The sequence below is a fragment of the Bombina bombina genome, chromosome 5 (assembly GCF_027579735.1).
Source record: "Bombina bombina isolate aBomBom1 chromosome 5, aBomBom1.pri, whole genome shotgun sequence".
Classification (NCBI taxonomy): domain Eukaryota; kingdom Metazoa; phylum Chordata; class Amphibia; order Anura; family Bombinatoridae; genus Bombina; species Bombina bombina.
In genome coordinates, this window is record NC_069503.1 from 790,618,885 (window position 1) to 790,644,438 (window position 25,554).

At 34.5% G+C, this 25,554-nt stretch overlaps 1 protein-coding gene across 1 annotated transcript in view; it reads left to right on the forward strand.

The window, feature by feature from the left end:
- The first annotated feature begins 2,844 nt into the window (after window positions 1–2,844).
- Window positions 2,845–25,554, forward strand: part of LOC128660831 (cadherin-19-like) — a 346,558-nt gene continuing 323,848 nt past the window's right edge. The window contains exon 1 of the mRNA XM_053714877.1: window positions 2,845–2,961. The gene's annotated coding sequence lies outside the window, so the exon portion shown is untranslated. The remainder of the gene's footprint in view (window positions 2,962–25,554) is intronic.

The window sequence follows — 25,554 nt, forward strand, 5'->3', positions numbered from 1 at the left end:
AGATTATGGGTTAATAAATATAATGTAGGTGTCGGCGATGTCGGGGGTGGCAGATTAGGGGTTAATAAGTAATAGATTAGGGGTATTTAGACTCAGGGTTCATGTTAGGGTTTTAGGTGTAGACATAAATTTTATTTCCCCATAGGAATCAATGGGGCTGCGTTAAGGAATTTTATGCTGCTTTATTGCAGGTGTTAGACTTTTTTTCAGCTGACTCTCCCCGTTGATTCCTATGGGGAAATCGTGCACGAGCCCGTTACAGCAACTCACCGATAACGTAAGCAGCGCTGGTATTGGAGTGCGGTAATGAGCAAAATTTTGCTCAACGCTCACTTCTTGTCTGGTTTGTAAAAACCCGTAATACCAGCGCTGTCTGTAAGTGAGCGGTGAGCATAAACTGCTCATTAGCACCGCACAGCCTCTAATGCAAAACTCGTAATCTAGGTGAATGAAAGTTAATTAGATTAAGTTTAATAAAATATTTTCTAAATTTTTTTTAAAATTGTAAAGCTCCTCTGATGAAGGATTAATGCTATAAAACAAATGTAGTAACCAGGGTAATACACCCAATAGGGGGCGCTATTAGATATAATGTATACTTCACAGTTATATTTCTAGATTGCAATGCAAATATTAGGTAAACATATATATATATATATATATATATATATATAAATATATATATATATATATATATATATATATATATATATACACATACGCAACCATATATGAATATATACAAATCCCTGCAAAAATCAGCAGATTCTGGGTATTACAACATAGCAATGTCAATGTATATATGTACTACTATATACCAGAGTCCCAAGCCATGGATGGAAAACAGACCCAGATGATAGAAATTCCAGTATAATTTCTGGTGTGTATATTCAGATTCACACAGTTGTGTGTTTTTGTTTGCACCTAGCTCCTGATCCTTATACTGCTGGACCTATCATTCACAGTCTGCTAAGACATACATATTTCTACCTTAGGATTTCCTGGAGTGCCTTGTACAGCTAGCTGGTTTCCTGTAAATACCAGCCTGCATCTACAGGCACATCTGAGTGCCTTTCCATATTGTGAGTACCCTGCACTTGTTCTATCTCTGATGCTGGTTGTTACAGATTCACACATACAGCGCATCTTTCCTTGTGTTTCATTCTAAAACAAATGTAGACATCTTTTCTGTTTACCTCTATATGCTCTACTGTAGAGTACTCCAGTAGAACATTTATAGCATGATTAGCCATGGATTTGAATGGCCGAGGCACTTCCATGAGGTCATTTAGAATATCAATTCTCAATAATACAGATACTTGAAGAATGAAAATTGCAAGTTCTGCAACTATTCATGCATCTATGAAAGCATCTCATAAATGACAATATATGTGTGCTACTACTGTCTAATGATAATGTTATTGAATAGCAGGTAGCCATATTTCACGTCATTTCACACATATCTGCCACAATGCTTTACTCTGAATAGAACTGTGAGTGAAACATCATTTTGAATAAAATACTTAATGTAAAGTGATCTTACACACTTACCTTGCTAAATAAAATTAAGAACATATACAACATTTTTAAATAATGAGTAAAAATATTATATCATATTCTTAGAACCTGATGATCTAAAGCTTTTTGTCCAACAGGATCTAAAAAGTCTTGTCAGTACTGAGAGAGCCCTCAAAGAATTTATAAAGCTAAATTTTAGCTTAAGATCTGTTTATTTATCTAGCTACACACGGCTCTGGAGTGAAGGAGAGACATACACATTATAATATAATGATCAAAACAAGCCAACAACGATTTAGGGACCGATTTATTAAGGCTCGTATTCAACTGTATGCAGCAAATTCTGCGCGAGCCTTCAAGCTCGCCGGAAATAGGAGTTAAGACGCAGCGGCCTTAAGACTGCTGCTCCTTACCTCATTCGCCACCTCTGAGGCGGCGGACAGCAATCCGCCTGATCGTATACTAGCAACCGATTTAGTGTGAATCTGCAGGGGGCGGCATTGCACAAGCATTTCACTAGAAATGCTTGTGCAACAATAAATGCTGTCAATATTTATCGATGTCCACCCGCACAATGGTAAATCGGCCCCTTAGCATGATTTCTCAACTTGCCGGCGAGTCATCAGGCCCACAAATAGAGGTTTTTGATTGTTTTAAAATAAAATATAATCCTCTTTCACAAATAATACTCTTTAACAATTAGTGAGTTACTCATTTTTAAACTATTATATAGACTTTCATTCACTTGATTTATAGTAGGTGTTTAATTCTATTTAAGACATAAAACAAGCTTGCAATTTCAAAAATATAGTGATGTACTATATGTATAAAGTGATATATTTCATAGAATGCTATTTTACAGCGCACAAAAATGCCATTGTTTTCTTGCTCATAGCTCATGGCTTAATTCTTGACAGGAACTGTTCAGCAGACGTCATTGCCTTTGGTCAACAAAAGACATCAGATTCTAAATGCACAGTTTACACAAAATAATTTATTCGTTTAAACTTAAAAGTAGCTAAATATTCTAGGAACATATATTAAACCAGAAGGCATCCATTAAAACATTTTTTTTTCACATTATACAAAAGCAAAACGCAAAAAGTTATCAATAAACATATTTTGTATGCAAAGTTCACGATTGCCTCAGCTTGTATGCATTTTAATCTAGTGAGTGGAATGAACATCAGAGAAGCCTTATTATCTTTTGTACAAAAGTTCCTGTGTTCACTGTTTGTCACTGAGTGCACCCAAAATAGCATGCTGGAAAATACTAGGAGTTTTGTGACACTGAAACACAAGGGTTCTTCACTAAACACTGACTGTAGGATGTGAAGCTCTGCAGCATGGATTATTTTTTCACTATGAGATAAAATATTTGTTGTATTCATCAAACACCAAACTTTGAATGTTGGCTCTCAATATCCACAAAATTGAAGATCTGTAAGTATAACTGTATTTTATGAGTATTTAGTCATATTTCTTAAACATAAAAGATTAACCAGTAAATATATGCTTGTTAAAATAATCTCTCTCTCTCTCTCTCTCTCTCTCTCTCTCTCTCTCTCTATATATATATATATATATATATATATATATATATATATATATATATATATCTGTCTATCTGTCTGTCACACATACATACATATACAACCACACATACACAAACACGTATCACAAAATATCCAATACTATGGACAGTTTGGTCTGAACTTTCTTACACCTTACAATAATTTGTAACTCTAGATAATGCTGGAAATAGGCTTTGTGTATGTAGATGGCAAATAAATAGTCTACTGATGTTTCCCAAAGAATGGGAAACATCAGTAGACTATAATATAGTGTGCATGTATAAAATGATTTATGTTTAAAACTGTATCAGTTTTTTAAATAATATATTAAAAATGCTTCTTAGAAAGGAACTGATTTAACTCTATCTCTTTCTCCCTCTCTCTTTCCTTGGTGCTTTAATTTTTCTATATTATAAGGAGCAATTTATATTTTAAAGTATAATAACATAAAAGCTTCATAGGCTGGTTATTTAAATATTAAGAGGTAATATATGCATTGTTCAGGGCACAATTAAAGTAACTCATTGTAACTGTGAATAATTGTTTTGAATCAGTAATTATACTCACTGTAATAACGCTTAAGGCTTTTTTCACTTTAAAATTGTTGAAAAGCAAATTTAGATAGGGTATTTTGATGGAAATTTGTCAAAAATATTTTTTCTTTTAGTTATACTATGAAAGTGCAAATTATTTTCATCTGAACTTCATAAAGGTATAGAACGATTACTTACAATATGAAAATAAAATGTAGTAATAGATAGAAAGAAAACTATATACTTTAATTTTCACTAGTTATTTAATGTAACTTTTTTAATTTACCATATATGCACAAAATCTAAAACAAGAAAATGGTTTCTGTACCATAGAGTCTCATCAACTAAGAGGATAATATTAGCATAGAGTAATTTGCCGTCTGGATCAAAATCCAAAATGTCAACACTAATTACATAAAATACAGTACTAAAGATAGGATGCAGGAAGTGTTTAAGAAAGTATAAAGTTTATATTTCCATAAACAAAATAGTTTACTAGCATATTATTTGTGTGTTTGTATATATATATATATATATATATATATACACACACACAATGGTCACATATTTTCTACTAACTTTTACTTTTTCACTTTTAGATTGGTGTTACAGTGGGACAGGAAATTATTATGAACAAATTAGGGCAAACAAGAGCACAATGATGAAACAATAAATTTAACACCAATAGCTCATTAAGTACATATGAAGAGCCAGGTTACGAGTGGAGCACTAACAGTTACTCGCAAGCGATAAGGGGTGTATCACGGGTGTTTGCGTGCATCTTGTTTTCCTCTTGATTATTGCTTGTTGTTTATATGTGTGTACATATTATATGTGTATATAATGTAAGTATTTATATATATATATATATATATACACATATAAACACATAAATACATATGAACACATATATATATATATATATATATATATATATATATATATATCAGTAAACAGTGAAGCTTGAGGATTTTTCCCAACATGCCAAGTTTAATTGTGAGCGTTTAGGTAATGTGGTTGTCCTAGGAGGGCAGATTCTTATTTGGTTTTGTATTTTTATATATAAGTGCATTGGAGCCCTATGCAGTCAAGTAGATGAAATGAAAACACGTAAAAAAATATTTATGCAATATTCATATTTAATAAATTGTTATAGTGTGTAATTACTGTAAATATTTGACATTTCTATGTTCTGTACATAGCAGAATATGTTATATGTCCAAACAGACAAGCACTCTAGAGTACAATAGTCACTATGCCCAGGGTGCAACAGAAAGTATGCACAATAACAAGAAAGAGTGCACTCACCAGGATTTGTAACACAATATTTTCCTTAAATGTACTTGTACTTCTTGTTATTATTGCAGAATATGTTCTAAGTATTTGTAAATACATATTCTTATGTAGATCTGTATAAATATATATTTGTGTAAAATACCATCAGATAAATGTAGAAATGTGTATTTATGAATAAATTGAGCATATTCTGCTTTGTGAAGAACATTGGAATGTGAAATATTTATAATTTCATGTTGGGTTAGCACATTTCAGAATATGGGATTGTGTCTGCTAGCGAGTAGGGAGTTAAGTTTTTTCCACTTTTTTTGTTCTGTTGACTTCTATGGGGGAATAATTTATCACACATGCAATATTGTATGCTCGGCTTTTTATGCTCGTCAGGTTAGCGTGTGAGAGATAACTGTTTACTTTCACCTTGTAATACGAGTGCAACCAGACACAAGCAAAAGCTTACTTCTAGCGCACTTAATGCTCGAGTGGGAGCATTAAATAGCACTCCACTCATAATCTAGTCCTTAGTTTGTATACAAGTATTAAATGCATATTTCTTTGACCAAAAAATAATTAAATATAATATTTAGAAATACCTTGGGACCATAAAGATGATTAAAACAAACTTTTAGGTGTTGATTGGATAGTATGTAGAAATAGATAAATACATATCTGGTTAATATCAGTTGTGTACAGAAAAATTAAATATTAATATAATCCTTTATCCCATTACATGGAATATATCAATAATACTGGTGTGTCATAAAGTAGTAAAATACAACAGCATTAGAAAACATAGATCTGCATTGGCGATATTAATTAAGCAGTCCTGTCAGTACTTAAGGTCGCTTGAAAATATTTAGAAAGGCAAAATGTAACTTGATAGCATTTGTTTTGCTATGCAGGGTCTTGTACAAGAACACATACACTAAAATATAAGGCCGGCAAGCTTTTGATCATTTAACCCATTCTAACAGACTGGATATGAGCACAAAACATAATGTATTGAAAATTTGAAAAATGATATATTCCACCAAAACTATAATTACCAAGAGATGCATACAGTTTTACAAAGACAAGTTACGTTGAAAGTATTATGTGGTATAATATCAGGTATTTATGTTGTGAGAATTATGTCTGATGTTGGAACCAAAGTAGAAATAGAAAATATTGTTGGATGCTATGATTAATGCCAGTCTTCTTGGAGACTGCTAAAGTTCCTTGTGTCAGATTCTCATTTTCAACAGAGTGCTGAATGGGTTGCATAGAGCAGCAGAGGGAGTATGTCAAATGTTCTGTTTATAAAGTACCTGTAGGTGTGTATACAAAATGTATATTTAAGTAATCAATAGAGTAAGTCTACATTCTGTAGTAAAGTCTTGCATGTCATCAAAGTCTAAACAAGCTTTATAATAAACCATATTAACAATAGGATTTATTGGATACATGTTGCTTTCTGAAAAAAGATTCATGTGAATCCTTGTGAAAGGACATTGTAATATTAATATGTTTTGAGGATGTAGTGAGGTATAGTGAAGGTGGAAACAAAAAGGCATATTAAGAAAATAAATGCCTAAAATGTTTTTTTTTTTTTTTCTGAGTACTTTCAATTATTTTAGTTTTGTTGGATTTTTCTTTATTATGCCCATGTTAGTTCTTTATCATTCAAGTAATTAATGGAAAATTCCTGCAGGGATCCCTGTTATTGCTGTCTAGATTGGCTTTTTTTTTTATAAACTTAGGAACCAATTTTGCAGGTCTGTTAAACAAATAGTGATAAGGAGAAAGAATTAAAGCATACAATTGTGTCATACTTGTTTTGTAATTAATTTACATATATAAGAGAATAGTTTGGCTTAAAATGTTATTATATTTTTATTATTTCCATAAAATATGTATTATATCGTTTTGATGGATATGCTAGAAATTACATTTAATAAGAGGTTTATTTATAGTTAATTGTTGAAGTTATAACATAATATTGTATATTAAATAATCCAGTGACAATATCAAAAAGGAAAATGTATATATCTTCCATTTCAACCAAACAAATAATGCAATGCTGGTTTATATTTTCTATTTGAACTCAATGGAAAGAAAGTCTCTTTTTAATATAGTAATTTGATTATTTTGTGTTTCCTGACATGGTGGATCAACTTTCCTGTTCTGTGCCTGCATAAGACAGAGTAATGAATGGTTCCGTTCCCAGCTTTATTCTGATTTTATTGTTACTCATTGGGGATTTTGTAGCTCTTTCTTTAGTGGTGTTAATGTTTTATAATATTCCAATTTCCCCATCTTTAGTGGTGCTGGGTATGTATAAGATGGCATCATGTGTAAATGTTTGCTTAATATGTAATAGTGATTGATATCTTTAGTTATAGTAGGAGATTTATATTGGTGCTGGCTGTGAGTTTAAATCAGTAACAATTTCATATGCAGTGGGTGATAATAATGGGGCCAAATTATCCGAATGGAGCTTGATGCCTCTCTTTCCGCGCGAGCCTTCAGGCTCGCCGGAAACAGCAGTTATGAAGTAGCGGTCTAAAGACCGCTGCTCCATAACTTGTCGGCCTGCTCTGAGGCTACAGACATCAATCCACCCGATCCTATACGATCGGGTTGATTGATACCCCCTGCTAGCAGCCGATTGGCAGTGAATCTGCAGGGGCTGCATTGCACAAGCAGTTCACAAGAACTGCTTGTGCAAGTATAAATGCCGACGCCTGCACTTTCACAAATCAGCCCCATAGACTGAATGATAATATCATTGAAGACGTGAGATCATCATGTATAGCCATGCACATAATGCTGTACATATATATACCTCAATAATCCTATAATGATTTATTGTCTTGGGAAAATTGATGTTACGGCAACAAAAGACTACATTACAAGTGGAGTGCAAAAATATTAGTTCAATCAATCAATAGTGGTTTTATTTTTTAAAACATATTCCCAGTAGAAAGTGTTTTTAATTGCTCAAGTGAAAATCTAAGGAGCACTAACACCTGGATGTCAGATTATGCAGTTGCACTAAATTCCTCCTTCTATGGGGGCTCACTAAAAAACTCATGTCAGCTATTGCTCGAGCACTAAACCACATACACAAAAATATATATAAATATATATATATATATATATATATAAATAAATATATATATATATATACATACATATATATATATATATATATATATATATATATATATATATAAACACATACAAATACACATGCACATATATACACCTTTGAGCCCTTTCCAGTCCCCCACCTCGTCATATATCATATCCATTTAAATCACTGTTAAAACATTTTTTTTTCTAATAATAAACCTTTATTTCACATTTAGTATACATAAATATAACTTAAAGGGACAGTCTACTCTAAGATTTGTATTGTTTAAAAGGATAGATAATCCCTTTATTACTCATTCCCCAGTTTTGCATAACCAACATGGTTATATTAATATACATTTTACCTCTGTAGTTACCTTGTATCAAAGCCTTTGTTGACTGCCTCCTTATTTCAGTTCTTTTGACAGATATGCATTTTATCTAATCAGAAATGACTCACAAATAACTCCACGAGAGTAAACACAATGTTATCTATATGACACACATGAACTAACAGTGTCTGACTGTGAAAAATGTCAAAATGCACTGAGATAAGAGACGGCCTTCATGGGCTTATAAATTAGCATATGAGCCTAGCTAAGTTTTGCTTTCAACAAAGAATTCCAAAGAACAAAGCTAATTTGATGATAAAAGTAAATTAGAAAGTTGTTTAAAATTGCATGCCTTAGCTAAATCATGAAAGTTTCATTTTGACTTGACTGTCCCATTAAATAGATTATTTTAATACATTTTTTATATGTTTTGTAAAGCTAATTTTCAAGATGTAACACTTTACATCAGATCTCCAAAAGTGCAATCATTTTTAAGTACTATTTTGTGTTCCAACACTTATCTCACCACTTGTAATACGAATGCTAAATGTGCTCCCGGTGCCATCCATTAAAATTATACACCACTTTTGTAATATTCTTAGACTGGATCCAAGCACAAGATAATGTACACTGAATTATCAATTGTGCTTCACTTTAATCTAACCCAAAATGTGTGGCAAGTGGGTTTATGTTTTTAAGTAGTGGTCACAGTTCATATACTGTATTTTATTTTGTCTCTCTCTGCTTTTGTTAATACATTCATGTATGTTTGCTTGTGTAATAGGATTTCATGTTCATAGCCTAATACGGTTAGTCTGTGCTGATAAAAAAATAATTTGTTCTTTCTTTTCTTTCTTCCTATAGCTTTCTCTTTTTATTTAAAAAAATATATATATTTTTAGTCCCTTAACTAACCCCTGGGATTTATATGGATATGTAAAACAGTTATTATTATAATTTTTTTTCCAATTTTATGACATACTTTATTTTCTATATATTGTTGCATTTTTTTCAAATATAATATAACATTTTATTCTTGCTGTGGTTTCTATAATTTGCTTATAATTTGTTTGTTTTTTCTATTGCAAATTTGTGTTACATTTTTTTGTTTCACTTTATTATGATAGTGATATGAAGTTACTCTAAATGCCTACAGGGAATTACTGATATTAATGCAGTATAGCTGGTTTGCGTGTGTAAACACAAGTAAAGTCCCTGCAGGTCTATTAATCTACTGGAGAGATGGAGCTGGAATGAAAGTACAAAATTGTTTGCTAGAATAGGTCTATGACATCTTCATATGGTACAGAGAAGGGCAATGTGCCACTAAAATTAAGGTAGCTATCCACATGATAGTTATAGTTTAAGTAAGAAATGAATGGACTTTAAACCAATATGCCAAATTCCCTGTTTATTGTCTTTATTTTTTTTCAATATCAGGTAATATCAGGGGATTTTATGTATCACCTACCCATTTGGAAGCTCAAATTTGGATAAAACTACTAAATTATCAAATAATTACATTTTGGAGAAATATTCCCAACAGAAAAATATATACTTTATAAACACATTATTCTGCTTTGAAATCTAACCTGTTATTTCACCTTGCAGATTTTTTTTTTGATTTTTTTTTCCGCTGAGAAAATATAAACATCAATCAATTAACTAATATATGTGCTTCAAATGTCCTCAAACAAGAGGTTTCAGTATCAAGGAGCACAGTATAATATTATTTAAAGTTGACAGAAATATAATTTATAAACTGTAATTGGCAAACATAACAATCCATGGAAACGATATTCCTTTCTCTATAAATTCCCAATATGTTTGTTTTTATTGTAAATATATACAGAGCATTATCTGTATACACAGCTGCATATCTCTGTGTGGTTTAAATAAGGGTTTTGCATTTCTATTTCTCAGTCACAACACCTTTATCTTTTTATTGCCTTCATCTCTTAGGTAGTAAAGATCTCATTCAATGATAAACTTACATCTGTCAGTGTAAATTCCATTAAAATGATTCTGTACATTCTGTCACCTGTTCCCTCACAGATCTCCTAATCCTTGCAAGTCATTTATAAAAAGGGTAAACAGTCTATCTGACATTGCTCTATTCTCATGTAGTTATCATCCAGTAATAACATTTTCATTTAAGGAGCAAGTTTCACTGACTTACACATTTAAAAAGCAAGATGCAAAACTTCACTTCACAATCACAAATGAAAATGGGCTAGATTACGAGTAGAGCAAAATTTATCACTAGAAGTGCAGCTTTTTACATGCGTCGGGTAGCGCGCGTATTACAAGTTAAAAGTATAAAGTGTTTGCACGAGCCCTACCCCGAAAAAAAAGCCAAACTTCAAATATCATGAACACGTTATCATATCCCCCCATAGGCTTCAATGGATTATGAAAAGTGGGGAAAAAATAACACCCTTACTCGCATACAAACCTGATTACATTTACTCAAGTGCGCTAACCCAACATGAAATTTGAATATCTCACATTCCAATGCTTTTCACATAGCACAATATGTTCTATTTATTCGCAAAATACATATTTTTTATATATATTTATATTTCTTTTTTGTAAATATACATGTATGATTTTATATAGGTATTGATATATACACACACACACACACATATATATATATATATATATATATATATATATATAGAGAGAGAGAGAGAGAGAGAGATTTAAATGGAATGTGAAATATTTACAGCAAATACACAGCTAAACACTTTATTAAATATGAATATGCCTTTACATGTTTTCATCTTCTTAAAGGGACATAACAACCAAACACTTTGTTGAATGATTTAGATAGAGCATACCATTTTCAACAACTTTCTAATTTACTTCTATTTTCATATTTTCTTCATTTTCTTGTTATCCTTTGTTGAAAAGCAGACATGTAAGCTCAGGAGTGTGCACGTGTCTATAGAACTATATGGCAGCAGTTGTACAACAATGTTATACATTAGCAAGAGCACTAGATGGCAGCACTATTTCCTGTCATGTAGTGCTTTAGCCATGTGCACGCTACATATCTAGATATCTCTTCATCAAATTTATATTATTTTTTTTTGAGGAAAGACATTGCAAACAATCCAAGATGTAGTACAATGCGTATAGGTAGTATACATATCAATGGATTTACAGGATGTAAAAATCAATTGGATAAATCTTTCCATACAGAAATACAAGAGCAAACACATTGCAAAGTTTAGGTTAGAACCAAATACAAATTAAGTTAACATCCTCCATATTTTTTTTTTACGATAAATTTTCAGCTTATAATTGAAAGTTGTTACCTCGTCCTCCTTGAACTAGAGAGGCCACTTTTGGGTCTCAGGAAAATTAAAATGAGTATGTAACTGAGGAAAATAAAACTATTGACTAAAATACCATAATATGTATAGTCTTCTGACTATAGCTTAGGTAGAACAATAGACTGAATAAAGGTATTTAGAACATATAAGTCACTGAAAATACAGCTACTTGAATTATACAAAACTTATTTGCAAACCTAAAATTGTAGTTATATAAAACGGTACCTGAAACAAAATAAGAAGACACTCTAGGTCCTCAGTATAATAGCACAAGGTAACATAGCTTGTATTATCTAACAGAGGATATGAAGAGAAAGAAAAAACACAAAACAACAACAAAAAAAACGAATTTCTGTCAGAATGGCGAGATGATGGAGATACTCATGAGGCCATGTTTGGACCTCCTATATAACCAGAGGGGAAAATACATATGATAAAGGATATCTGAATGGGATGTGGGGCACTTATATGGCTCAAGTCAAATAAAGAGATGAGAGAGTATGTAGGTATCGGATATTGAGGGGAAAGTTACTTTAAAAGCCTTCACAGTTTGCACATGTATGGCAATAGCATTGGAGAAACAGTTATTTTTTCACATAGGGAAATTAAATGATATGATGGTAAAAATAGGGACTGATATTTATAATGAGAGTATAAGGGGATGGGCCAGGAAACATATGTTTCGCCATCATCTCGGCCGCTGATGATGGTGAAACCATCAAATATTGTGACAACATAATGAGGATGAAATAGCTCCTGATTGCTGTCATATCCCTATGGGGGTTGATATATAGTTCAAAATGTGTAATATACTTGTGCAACATATGACATAACGAAAAGAACAAAAAATTGCATTAACACAACAGAATCTTGTTGTTCAGTCTGAATACATACTGGTAGATGTCTTCTAGAGGAAACCAAACAATGATCTAAAAACTTAAAGGGGTTAGGATTGACTCTTTGTGCCTTTATCCAACACCAGATCTGAGGGTGCTTCCAGTCCCATATAGCAAACAGTACCACTGTACTTGCAGACCTTGTAAAAGTTGAGCTTGAGGCACTAGTAAGCGAAGCATCAAGAGTTCCCCAAAGCGAAGTAGGAGTACTAGGCCATTATGGAACAGACTCACTGGTTCTCTGGAATCAGTGCAATACACTTTGTATCTAGGCTCTCAATCTGAAGCCAGATATCTGCTTCTAATTATCGCAGTCCCTAGGGAAGACGACTTTACCGCTGTGAGACTTTCGAGCAAGGCTGTGGATTTCAGAATAGCCCGGACTGATCGCGCACATTCTTACTGTCCCCATCTCATTTCACATTCCGGCAACGAAGACAGTGACTCCTCTGTTTCATAGAGAAGTTCCGCTTGGTCTGTGGGCATGCATTCCTCCAGTATACCCCGCTGTAGAGTATGGATTGCCTCTCCCTCTATGGAGCCCAATATCAACTCCAACTTCTGGGACTCATACTTTACTAAAGGTATTAACCCCTATTCCCCCCGCACCTCACCATCGCCCACACTATAATAAATATATTAACCCCTATTCCGCCACTCTCCGACATTACCGGCACTAAATAAAGTTATTAACCCCTAAACCTCTGGCCTCCCACATCACTACCACTAAATAAACCTATTAACCTCTAAACCGCCAGCCCCCCACATTGCCAAAAACTAAATTAAACTATTAATCCCTAAACCTAACACCACCCTAACTTTATATTAAAATTACAAGATCCCTATCTTAAAATAAATAAAAACCTATCTGTGAAATAAAAACATATAATTGAACTATAAATTAAGCTAACATAACTAAAATTAAACTAACTACAAATTAAATAAACTAAATAACAAATTAAATAAACTAAATTGCAAATTAAAAAATCCTAACCCTACTAAAAAAATTAAATCTACAATTACAAAAAATAAAAAATACTAAAGTACAAAAAATAAGAAACACTAAATTATGAAAAATAACAAACAAAATAAAAACACCCCCTAGCCTACAATAAATTACCAATAACCCTTAAAAGGGCCTTTCGTATGGCATTGACCTAAATAAATCAGCTCTTTTACCTGAAAAAAAAACAGACCCCCCTAACAGTAAAATCCACCACCCAACCAACCCCCCAAAATAAAAATCCTAACTCTAAAAAAAAACTAATTTACCCATTGCCCTGAAAAGGGCATTTGCATGGGCATTGCCCTTAAAAGAGCATTCAGCTCTTGTTCCTGCTCTTAAAAAGGCATTCAGCTCTTTTAAGAAATTCCCAACCCCTAATCTAAAAAAAAAAAAACACCCAAAAAACCTTAAAAAAAACTAACACTAAAATCAAAAGAGAGAGAACTTTTTGCACACTATGCCCCTAATAGAGAAAAAATATCCTGTAGTATATCAGTCCCAATGACAGTCCAGCGTCGAAATACCAGGCAATTCTTCTCTGAACAAGGGAAGCAACAACCCCAGACAATCATTTCAGCCTCCTATGGGCCTCGTCAGTGAGGCGCAGTTGTATATCTCTAAGGGCAAGTGTGCATGGAGTCCACGTCTGGTTTCCCCATTACTCTTAAGGTGACCCAAGAGCAATTTGCATAAAAATCAAAAGAGAGAGAGAACAGCACTCCATGAGATAGAATGAGAGCTAGAATAACTTCCATGCCTAACACTAACCTCTCTTTAGGTACTCACAGTTGCTGAAGTCTAGCTTGAACAATCTTCATCCTAGCGGCTCCATCTTTATCCAGGCGGCTCCATCTGCATCCATCATGGGACCGGCATCTTCTTCATCCCTGCGGAGGCGGAGCAGTCAATGCATGGGGGCAGAGGTCCAGGCGAAGGTCCAAGGCGGAGGTCCAAGGCAGAGGTCCAGTTAGAGGTCCATCGATCCGATGTAGAGGTCTTCTTCATTTGATCGTCCACTGCACACTGAGGATTGAAATGCAAGGTACTCCTTTTGTACTGGGGTTACTATTGCATTCCTATTGGCTGAAAACTTTGAATCAGCCAATAGGAATTAGGGCTGCTAAAATCCTATTAGCTGTTCAAATCAGCCCATAGGATTTAGGCAGCTCTCATTCCTATTGGACCTTTGCCTGGTCCTCCGCCTTGGACCTTCGCCTGTACCTCCGCCAGAAATGAAGAAGATGCCAGTCCCAAGATGGATGAAGATGTAGCCGCCTGGATGAAGATGGAGCTGCTGGGATGAAGATCATTCAAGTGGGACTTCAGCAACTGTGAGTACCTAAAGAGGGGTTACTACCTAGTTAAAATAAAACAAACTTACCTGTGAAATAAAAATAAAACCTAAGCTAGCTACAATATAACTATTAGTTATATTGTACCTAAATTAGGTTTTATTTCACAGGTAAGTATGTAAAGGTGGCCCTCGGTTTATGCCAGTTCAATTTGCGTCGTTTCAGAATAACAACCTTTTTTTCAGTCATGTGACTGCTATTGAAATGCACTGAAAAGCAGTGCACTAATTAAAATAGCCAGTTGGTGGAGCTGTCCGCTTGTGTTGCAGCAAAATTAAGCAAGCTTAGCAGGTCTGAAAAGTATCTGTGTACACAGACCAGACTAGAGCTATCAAGCAAGATCTAGCAGCCACTTCCCTATTATCTTCCTGTCCAGCTGCTTGAGGTGAGGGTGCCTAACTGCTTATTGATCACTCCAGATTGAAATGCATAGAATAGGTGCAGACCCAATATTATCTAACATGCTAACAATGCAGAGAACTGAGAACAGAGAAAAATGCAAGTAAAAAACATTTTTGTTCATTAAACTTAGTTTGATGATGATGCAGTCTGTTGTGTAATTATTTTATTAGGTGCTGTTAGGTTATAATACTGTTTTAGCAAAATGTTTTTGTTCATTAAACTTAGTTTAATTATATATTCTGTGTTGTATGATTATTTGATACTGTTTATAATGATGTTTAGCATTTAAAGTCTTCATTTCAAAGCTTTAAAAATAATGTATTATAGGTTACTTATGTCAATTTTGAGAGGAGCCTGGAACCTAACTCCCTCACTTCCCATTGACTTACATTACAATTTACAACGGTTTTGATTTACAACCATTCCTTCTGGAACCTAACCCCGGCATAAACTGAGGGCCTGGGCTACCTGTATTTAGTTTTAAATAGGTATTATTTACTTAATAATTGTAACTTAATTTAGCTCTATTTTAATTATCGTAAAGCAAGGGGGTTTAAGATTTAGGGTTAGGGTTAGGGTTAGGTTTAGGGCTTAATATAGTTTAATTTAGGTTGTTGCGATGTGGGGGGATGGTGGTTTAGGGGTTAATAGGTTTATTTAGTGATATTGATGTGTGAGGACAGAGGTTTAGGGGTTAATAACTTTATTTAGTGGTGGTGATGTCTGGGAGTGGCGGAATAGGGGTTAATATCTTTATTATAGTGTGGTTGATGTTGGGGTGCGGGGGAATAGAAGTTAACAACTTTAGTATAGTGGCGGCGATATCGGGATCGGCAGATTAGGGGTTAATAACTTTATTTCGGTGTCGGCGATGTCGGGGGCAGCAGATTAGGGGTGTTTAGACTAGGGGTTTATGTTAGGGTGTTTAAACGTAACTTTTTTTTCCTTATAGACATCAATGGGGTTGTATTACAGTGATCGCCATTCCGCACTTCAGGTGTTAGGTTTTTTTCTAACACTTTCTCCATATTGATGTCTATGGGGAAAGTGTGCACGAGCACTTCAAAAAGCAGCGCTTGTACTTTGTGCGGTATGGAGCTCAATGCAACCATATCGCACGCACGAGCCGGCTTTCTAAAACTCGTAATGGCAGTGATATGGAGCGTGAAATAATGCAACTTTTGTTGCTTTCATTAAATACCCTCTATAGCGCAAAACTTGTAATCTACCTGTTAGTAAATAGGTTAGGTTAACTAGTAATTTGCATGTGTATATATATATATATATATATATATATATATATAAAACCTATATTATTCTGGAATTACTAAAATATCACTCTTACAATAGGTCATTTATTAGAATATTTCCCTTAGGTTTCAGATCATCCATTTTTATTGGTATCCTCTTTTGATTATTTTGGTCTGTGTTTTTCACTTTAGATGTTAGTTTCCATGGGGTCACCATAGGCAGTTTGTTTTTTTTTGTTTTGTTTTTTTAATAAACTTGTATTGAGGTTGTGAGGGAACAATACAGCTTATATGAAATATATCATTGAAACAGACATAAATGGTACATTCCAATTTAACAGCTTCACTATAAATAAAAAGATAAAATTCCCAATATGAATAATCTGATAGAAAAGACTGGAACCTCTTTTTTCTTTTTAACATGAGCTAAGAGTAGAAAGTTAAATGATCACTTTGGACCTGTAAGCATAAAGTAATTTAGCAATTGGCATTTTAAATAATGCAAAAGTGAAAATATCAATTTACTATGTAAAGGATATGGTAAGATATATAGGTATATTGCACTGGATACCCAAGCAATCCTGCAATGGTAGATATAAAAAACAAGGTTAACATCATAGTGGGCTGCAAGGGTTATTAGTAAGAACAGTAATAAGGTTGCGGCATAGGAAAGATGAGCCGGGTAGGTAGTCCTCCTAAATTAGGAGGTTCATTATGGGGGGGGGGGAGGGGGGAGGTGGTAGGTTGAATTTAATAAGTAAAATATACAGCTTAGGAGGCTTTTTTAAAATACAAAGTGATCAAGCCAACCTAGTAAGCTTCTGTAAGACAGCTCAGTCAACACTATTTTAAAGTATCCCTAGGACTGAGCCAAAGAGCATTATTCAGTACACTGGTAAGTTTAATATCTAGAGGTACTTGAGTGCAAAAAAAAATAGTGTGTTTTTAATAAAAGTATGTATGAAAATGCCAAACTAACCAGCGAGTGACTTTGAAATTACCCCAGGATTGCAGCTGTAGGGTGAAATTTTTAACATAATGTACATATTGGCACTTAACTATCACATCCACGTTATAAGCGAACCAAAAAGAACAGACCTCAAAACAATCCATGGCATATTCAAAGCTATAATGGATGAAAGAGGGGCCCTAAGTAGCCTCTAGAGAGCCCGCCAATTACCAGAGTAAATAACATAGGTGGGGAGAAAGGGTAGTCACAATTCCAATAGGTTAGGTGTATTCATACTACTCTGTAACAGCCCCAGTATATTTATGTGGTGGAAATGGAGAGCTAAGTAACTATAGGTAGATGAGGTAAAACCCCAAAAACATAAAAAGATAGTATAAAATTCAGTGAGCTATATGTGTAGGGCTAGGGTATATGAACCGGCCCAAATCTGTATAATAACTTGGTATAGGATAGCAAAAAGGGGAGGCTAAAATATATACGCCAAGAGTGTTGCAGCATGGATTAACTGGACAGAGCTACACAACTTTCATATAACATACACAACAATGCAATGGCAATATAGAAGGTGCCGATAAGGCAGTTCCTATGAATGAGCTTGTAGGGGAGAAGAGAGTCCTAGTTTTTCACTATCTAAGAAATTTTTGTTGGACCCTTGTGTAAAAAGAGGGTTATTGGGCTGTTAGCAATACATTGCTAGATTTACTATTCCAAGGGAAGGTGTAGCGTAAACAAGATAAACATGGTTGTAGGTGGCCATAACCTAAGTCAAACGTGCACAAAAATATTCTATGTATAAAGTGTAATTAAACCAATACTCCCTTCTAGTGGTAAAGAGTAGTAGTAACATCTTCCACAAATAGATATAAATTTAAACCTACATTCCATAGTGTAGTGTACATAAGAATAAATTGTCATAGCAAGAAGCGCCCAGAACCGACCAGCGATTCTGAAACGTAGAAATAAAACGTGATGGCTTCCATGTAATAAACAGTTGAGTGGATCATGATTCTTGTTGGCTCTATTAAAAAATATAACAAATAGCATGCATATCAAGCAACCTTAAGTGAGAACAATATAACATCACATGAACCTTCTGAACATATAGGACTGTGCACCACACAAAGCCATAAGCTTGTCACTTGGCAATTCAGTATAGAAATATAGGCAGTCTTTTAATTATAAAACAGGCACGCTGTTTAAGAAGTGAGTAGAAGAGTACAGTCCCACGGCAGTTTAACGCATGTTCACCTTCAAAGCTAAGTTATAATTGAAGTGTACACTACAAATTAGGCAGGGGGACCAATAATTGCAGTAGTCCCTCAGTGGAGATTAGTCACTTGAAAACACCCTTTAGCCCACCAGAAAGTTACATAGTTCTCAGGCCTGTTATTCAACTATCAACCCCGTTATATTTGCTGCTGTCCATCCTGGATATTATTTTGTACTATGCAATATGAGTTTAAACCTTATCAGTCAGGGGAATGAAATAAAATTAAAAAAAGTCTTCACATCAGATGAAATCACGGAAGTTCTCTTCCAGGAGAGGAGATCATAATGGAAAATTGTGTCAGCCTATTCCGACTCTCCTGGAGCAAAAGTATAGATATTTTCTATTTGCCGCAAGAGTTAAAAGCCAGGGAGAATGAAGTAAGTAGCGCTGTCTCCGTACAAGAGAAAGTGGTGGCAATATTTCTTTTATTTTCAGGACCGCTAGAGAAACACTGTAGGTGGCGAGATGGTAGCTGGTGCTAGAAGCGTCAAAGCATTTTAAAATCCCTCGAGACCCCTGCCTTCCCTTGTCTTCTGGAGCATCTATGTGAGTAAGATCTTCTTTAATCGGTTCGGAAGGGCCACGTGTGATAATATGAGCTCAGTATGACTCTTCATATGCTCGCGGTATCTCTCGGACCCAGCTGACACAAGACCCAAAACATGCGGGGAATGCCGGGGCCCCAAAACATCCCCGCAAGTGATATTCACCTCCTTGGGATCCAGAGACACCGCTGCCAGAATCTCACCATTCTCCACCGTTTCCACAGCTCTGTCTAGGGCAGCAGCAAGCTTACTGTGGTGGGGAGTCTGCTGATCTCTGTAAGTAACTGTCGGATGTCCGCCATAGGGATTATATGTCCACGAGGGTGGTAAAATGGCCGTCACCTGTATTCCTGAGCGGGCTACCCAAACTTGGGACACAGCTGGTAGGTAAATGGCAAAATATAATGTCCTTCAGTTAGTAGGTAAAGGTAGGATGAGTAATCCAACTATATTAGAAGTTACTTGTGAAGTAAAATCTGGTTTTAAATTATTTTTAGACGAAATTAGGCAGGAGCTCTAAAAGTTTGCGACCTCTCCTGTGTGCTGCTGGCTCTGCCCCCCACCATAGGCCGTTTGAATTCATGGGCTTCACTTACTGGAGTGGAAGTAAGAAAAAATGACAATTTTTTTCCATTTTTAAAGCACATCAGCTTTTTTGGAGATTTTTAAATTGGGCTATGGGATAGCATTTAGTAAATATATATTTGTCTTATTAAGATTGTACATTTTACCACATAGAGTTGGAGTGTATCAATGTATACAATTATGTATTTTGTTGTGGGTTTTAACAATTGTTACTACATTAGCGGTTTTAGTTACAAGTAAGAAAGTAACGTTTAGATTTTTGACATCCAGCTTGTGTATATTTTGGGTTCATGTGGGTTTCACGTGCCCTTGCATTTGTTCTGATGTACAAATTATATGTTTGTGTACTTTAATGCTTTATATTGAGGATTTATGCATTTATGTTTTTATATGTGATCCATTGAGATTGCAGATGGAGGAGTCAGTGATATTTTACCCTGACCACTGCCAGCTGCAAAATATTTTTATGTTTGTATATACTGTATGAAGGTAGCTTAGAAGGTAATTATTATATGCCTGAAGAAACTGCTGGGCAGCAGAGAAATGTGTTGCATTGCATTAAGGGTTAACCAGACTGTTAATACCCTGGTCTTTGTGGGTCTATGTGGCCTTTTTATCTATTTTATCTTTATGATTAAATTCATATTTAAATTTTAAACAAACCATTTGGTCCCTGTTTTGCTACCTTCGATACAGCTATCATTGGAGTTTCAGATTGCTGGAGAATAGTGAGCTGAAGCCCTACTAATCTTAAGTCTGCATCTATAAGCACAATTGAGTGTACCCTGCACATATACAAAGGGAGTACCATTGTTGATACGCCCTTTTGTTTGTTATTTTTGCAGGAACGCTTGGCCATAACTCTTTATTGCAATCCCTAAGGATGTGCCAATATTTGTTGATAATTCCCCTAAGCCTTTTACTCTGATCTCTAAACTTAGAAACAAAAAACAGATGATCTGTATTCGTATGTCTAGTATGTACCTTTAATAGCTGTTCACTGGGGATTTCATTGACATGTTTAATCTCACAAATTTGTTACCCATTTCCTGTAATCTTTCAGATGCTCTGTCCTCAAAATTTACAATGCGCTTAACTCTTATTAATTGACTTCTGGGCAATGATGGATGATAACTGCTATAAAGCAGGAAATTGTTTCTGTCTGTCAACTTGGTTTACATGTCACACTCAAAACTCTTTTTCATTGAATTTCTAACAACTTTAGTGTCCAAAAAGGCCACTGGGTCCTCATGCCAAGTAAGGTTGAATTTTAAACCATTGACAGACTGATTTAGATCTGATACAAATTGTAAAATAATGTTAATGTTACTCCCCCCATATGCCAAAGATGTCATCTATAAAACACCAACAGGTAGCTCCAAACTTTACCAATATATTATTTTCATAAACAAACTTCTAATTTTTAACTTTTCTGTCAGTTAAATAAGTGCATTGGGAGATAATTTAGTGAGACCAGCTCATGTAAAAAGTTTACAGCATTTTATGAGAATTGTGAGAGCGCTTTAAAATATACCCTGGGAACTCTCCTATTCAGTCCAGGAAGCTCCCCGGCCAATCAGCTTTCTGAAACTTTACAATAGAGCAAATACAAAGTGCAATGTAATTAATAAAAGATACACAGAAATATGCAAATTATGATCCTAATTTGTAACACATAAAATTTCAAAACATAATCAGAATTGGTAAAATCACTGATACATCTAAATCTTAATGGTTAAAAATCTAAATGTATTAAAATATACAAATACATTGCTTGAATGTAATATTACTAAAAGGACCCAATCTGAAGTGTAAACTAATATAAAATACAAAGCACAAAATGTAAGTGTAAAAAAATCTCTTATATCATGCAGTGCTATTTTGCACTGGGCTTGTCTCTCCTTCACATACAAAAATACAGAGAACAGGCCTTAGAGAAGTATAGCAAAATGTGCCTGTCTAGCATATTGTGAGAGACCTTGCAGTGCTGAGTATCATTTTAGGATATCTAATCTGAGCAGATAACTTTATGGGAGGCATCTCTCATCTATCTAGGATGTCCAGGTTCTGCCCTTTCTCTATTATCATTCAGTGATTTCAGCTACTGTGAAGTCTGCACCATAGTTGTGCTCCAAGAAGGATTTTTTTTTTAATCAAGTAAATATAGCTCTTGGAGTATATCAGGAGCAGAGTATGCCTAGGTTTTTAAGCCGGTTTAGTAATCGATGATGATTAATAATTCTAAATCAAGCTGACTGTATGAGAATATTTTTTAAAATAAAATGTTATTTGTTGTAATATTTTAATTGAAATCTTGTAACATATACAAAATGTAATACAAAAATGCAAAACAAAATATATAGTTACACTTCTATGGCTTTGAGTAAAAAAAATTGTAGGTGTTACATCATAATAAAGTCAGTCTGACTGGGAATATGTTATACGTTTGTTCATCCAATCCTCTGGAATTTTAGAATGTCTATAATTATGTTGATTAATAAACTCCTTAATGGAACACAATTCTATGCTTGCTGATACCTTGTCTTCTCAGATAGGTTTCCTTTTCTGCTCAGGCTATTATTTTACATCAGTAATCAAGTGCCCCTGTGGCATGAAACACATCTCATGCAGAGTGCTGTTGAGCACTCCTGAGTATTTTTGCATTTGCTCTCATTTGGGAATCTCCAAGTGCCTATTTGCATGTTATTAATATGGGTAAAAATATACGGTCAGATTACGAGTTTTGCATTAGGAGCTGTGCGGTGCTAACAAGCAGTTTTTTCTCACCGCTCACTTACCTACAGCGCTGGTATTACAGGTTTTGCAAACCCGGTGTTAAAAGGCAAGAAGTGAGCGTAGAGCAAAATTGTGCTCCATGCTGCACTCTAATAACAGCGCTGCTTAAGTGAGCGGTGAGCTGGCCGTACGTCTCATGCACGATTTCCCCATAGACATCAATGGGGAGAGCCGGCAGAGAAAAAGTCTAACACCTGCCAAAAAGCAGCGTAAAACTCAGTAACGCACCCCCATTGATTTCTATGGGGAAACACATTTTATGTTTACACCTAACTCCCTAACATGAACCCTGAGTATAAACACCCCTAATCTTACACTTATTAACCCCTAATCTGCCGCCCCCAACATCACCAACACCTACATTATTCTTATTAACCCGTATTCTGCCGCTCCAAACACCGCCGCCACCTACATTATACTTATTAACCCCTAATCTGCTGACCCAACATCGCTGCCACCTACATTATATTTATTAACCCCTAATCTGCCACCCCCAATGTCGCTGCAACCTACCTACACTTATTAACCCCTTAATCTGCCGTCCCCAACGTCGCAGCCACTATATTAAATGTATTAACCCCTAAACCTAAGTCTAACCCTAACACCCCCTAATTTAAATATAATTAAAAAAAATCTAAATAAATTTCTATCATTAACTAAATTATTCCTATTTAAAACTGAATACTTAACTATAAAATAAACCCTAAGCTAGCTACAATATAACTAATAGTTACATTTTATCTAGCTTAGGGTTTATTTTTATTTTACAGGCAAGTTTGTATTTATTTTAACTAGGTAGAATAGTTACTAAATAGTTATTAACTATTTAATAACTACCTAGCTAAAATAAATACAAATTGACCTGTAAAATAAAACCTAACCTAAGTTACTATAACACCTAACACTACACTACAATTAAATAAATTAACTAAATTAAATACAATCAAATAAATTAAATTAGCTAAATCCCAAAAAAACACTAAATACAGAACATAAAGAACAAATTACAAGATCTTTAAACTAATTACACCTAATCTAATAGCCCTATCAAAATCAAAAATCCCCCCCAAAATAAAAAAAAAACAGCCTAAACTAAACTATCAATAGCCCTTGGCTGATAGAATTCTATCAGCCAATCGGAATTAAGGTAGAAAAAATTAAAGTAGAAAAAATCCTATTGGCTGATTGGATCAGCCAATAGGATTAAGCTGGCATTCTATTGGCTGTTCCAATCAGCCAATAGAATGCAAGCTCAATCCTATTGGCTGATCCAATCAGCCAATAGGATTGAAGTTCAATTTTTTTCTACCTTAATTCCGATTGGCTGATAGAATTCTATCAGCCAATTGGAATCTAAGGGATGCCATCTTGGATGACGTCACTTAAATAGATATTCATTATGAAGAAGCCATCATTTGAAGAGGATGCTCCGCGTCGGATGTCTTAAAAATGGACCCGCTCTGGAAGGACGAAGATAGAAGATGCCGTCTGGATTAAGACTTCTGCCCGTCTGGAGGACCACTTCTGCCCATCTATAGGACCACTCCTGCCGGCTTTATTGAGGACATCTTGCCGCTTGGATGAAGACTTCTCCCGGTAAGTGAATCTTCGGATGTTATTGTTAGGATTTTTTTAAGGGTATATTGGGTGGGTTTATTTTTAGATTAGGGTTTGGGCCTGCAAAAGAGCTAAATGCCCTTTTAACGCTAATGCCTATCCAAATGCTCTTTTCAGGGCAATGGGGAGCTTAGGTTTTTTTAGTTAGTATTTTATTTGGGGGGTTGGTTGTGTGGGTGGTGGGTTTAACTGTTGGGGGGTTGTTTGTATTTTTTTTACAGGTAAAAGAGCTGATTACTTTGGGGCAATGCCCCGCAAAAGGCTCTTTTAAGGGCTATTGGTAGTTTAGTTTAGGTTAGGGTTTTTTTATTTTTGGGGGGGCTCTTTTTTATTTTGATAAGGCTATTAGATTAGGTGTAATTAGTTTAAAGATCTGTAATTTGTTTTTTATTTTCTGTCATTTAGTTTTTTTTTTAATTTAATTTATTTAATTGTATTTAAATTAGTTAATTTATTTAATTGTAGTGTAGTGTTAGGTGTTAGTGTAACTTAGGTTAGGTTTTATTTTACAGGTACATTTGTATTTATTTTAGCTAGGTGGTTAGTAAATAGTTAATAACTATTTAATAACTATTCTACCTAGTTAAAATAAATACAAACTTGCCTGTAAAATAAAAATAAACCATAAGCTAGCTATAATGTAACTATTAGTTATATTGTAGCTAGCTTAGGGTTTATTTTATAGGTATTTAGTTTTAAATAGGAATAATTTAGTTAATTATAGTCATTTTCTTTAGTTTTATTTAAATTTTATTTAAGTTAGGGGGTGTTAGGGTTAGGGTTAGACTTAGATTTAGGGGTTAATACATTTAATATAGTGGCTGCGACATTGAGGACGGCAGATTAGGGGTTAATAAGTATAATGTAGGTGACGGCGATATTAGGGGCGGCAGATTAGTGGTTAATAATTTTTAACTAGTGTTTGCAAGGCGGGAGTGTGGCGGTTTAGGGGTTAATATGTGTATTCTAGTGGCGGCGATGTCCGGAGCGGCAGATTAGGGGTTAAAAATATTATTATAGTGTTTGCCATGCGGGAGGGCCTCGGTTAGGAGTTAATAGGTAGTTTATGGGTGTTAGTGTACTTTTTAGCACTTTAGTTATGAGTTTTATGCTACGGCGTTGTAGTGTAAAACTCATAACTACTGACTTTAAAAATGCGT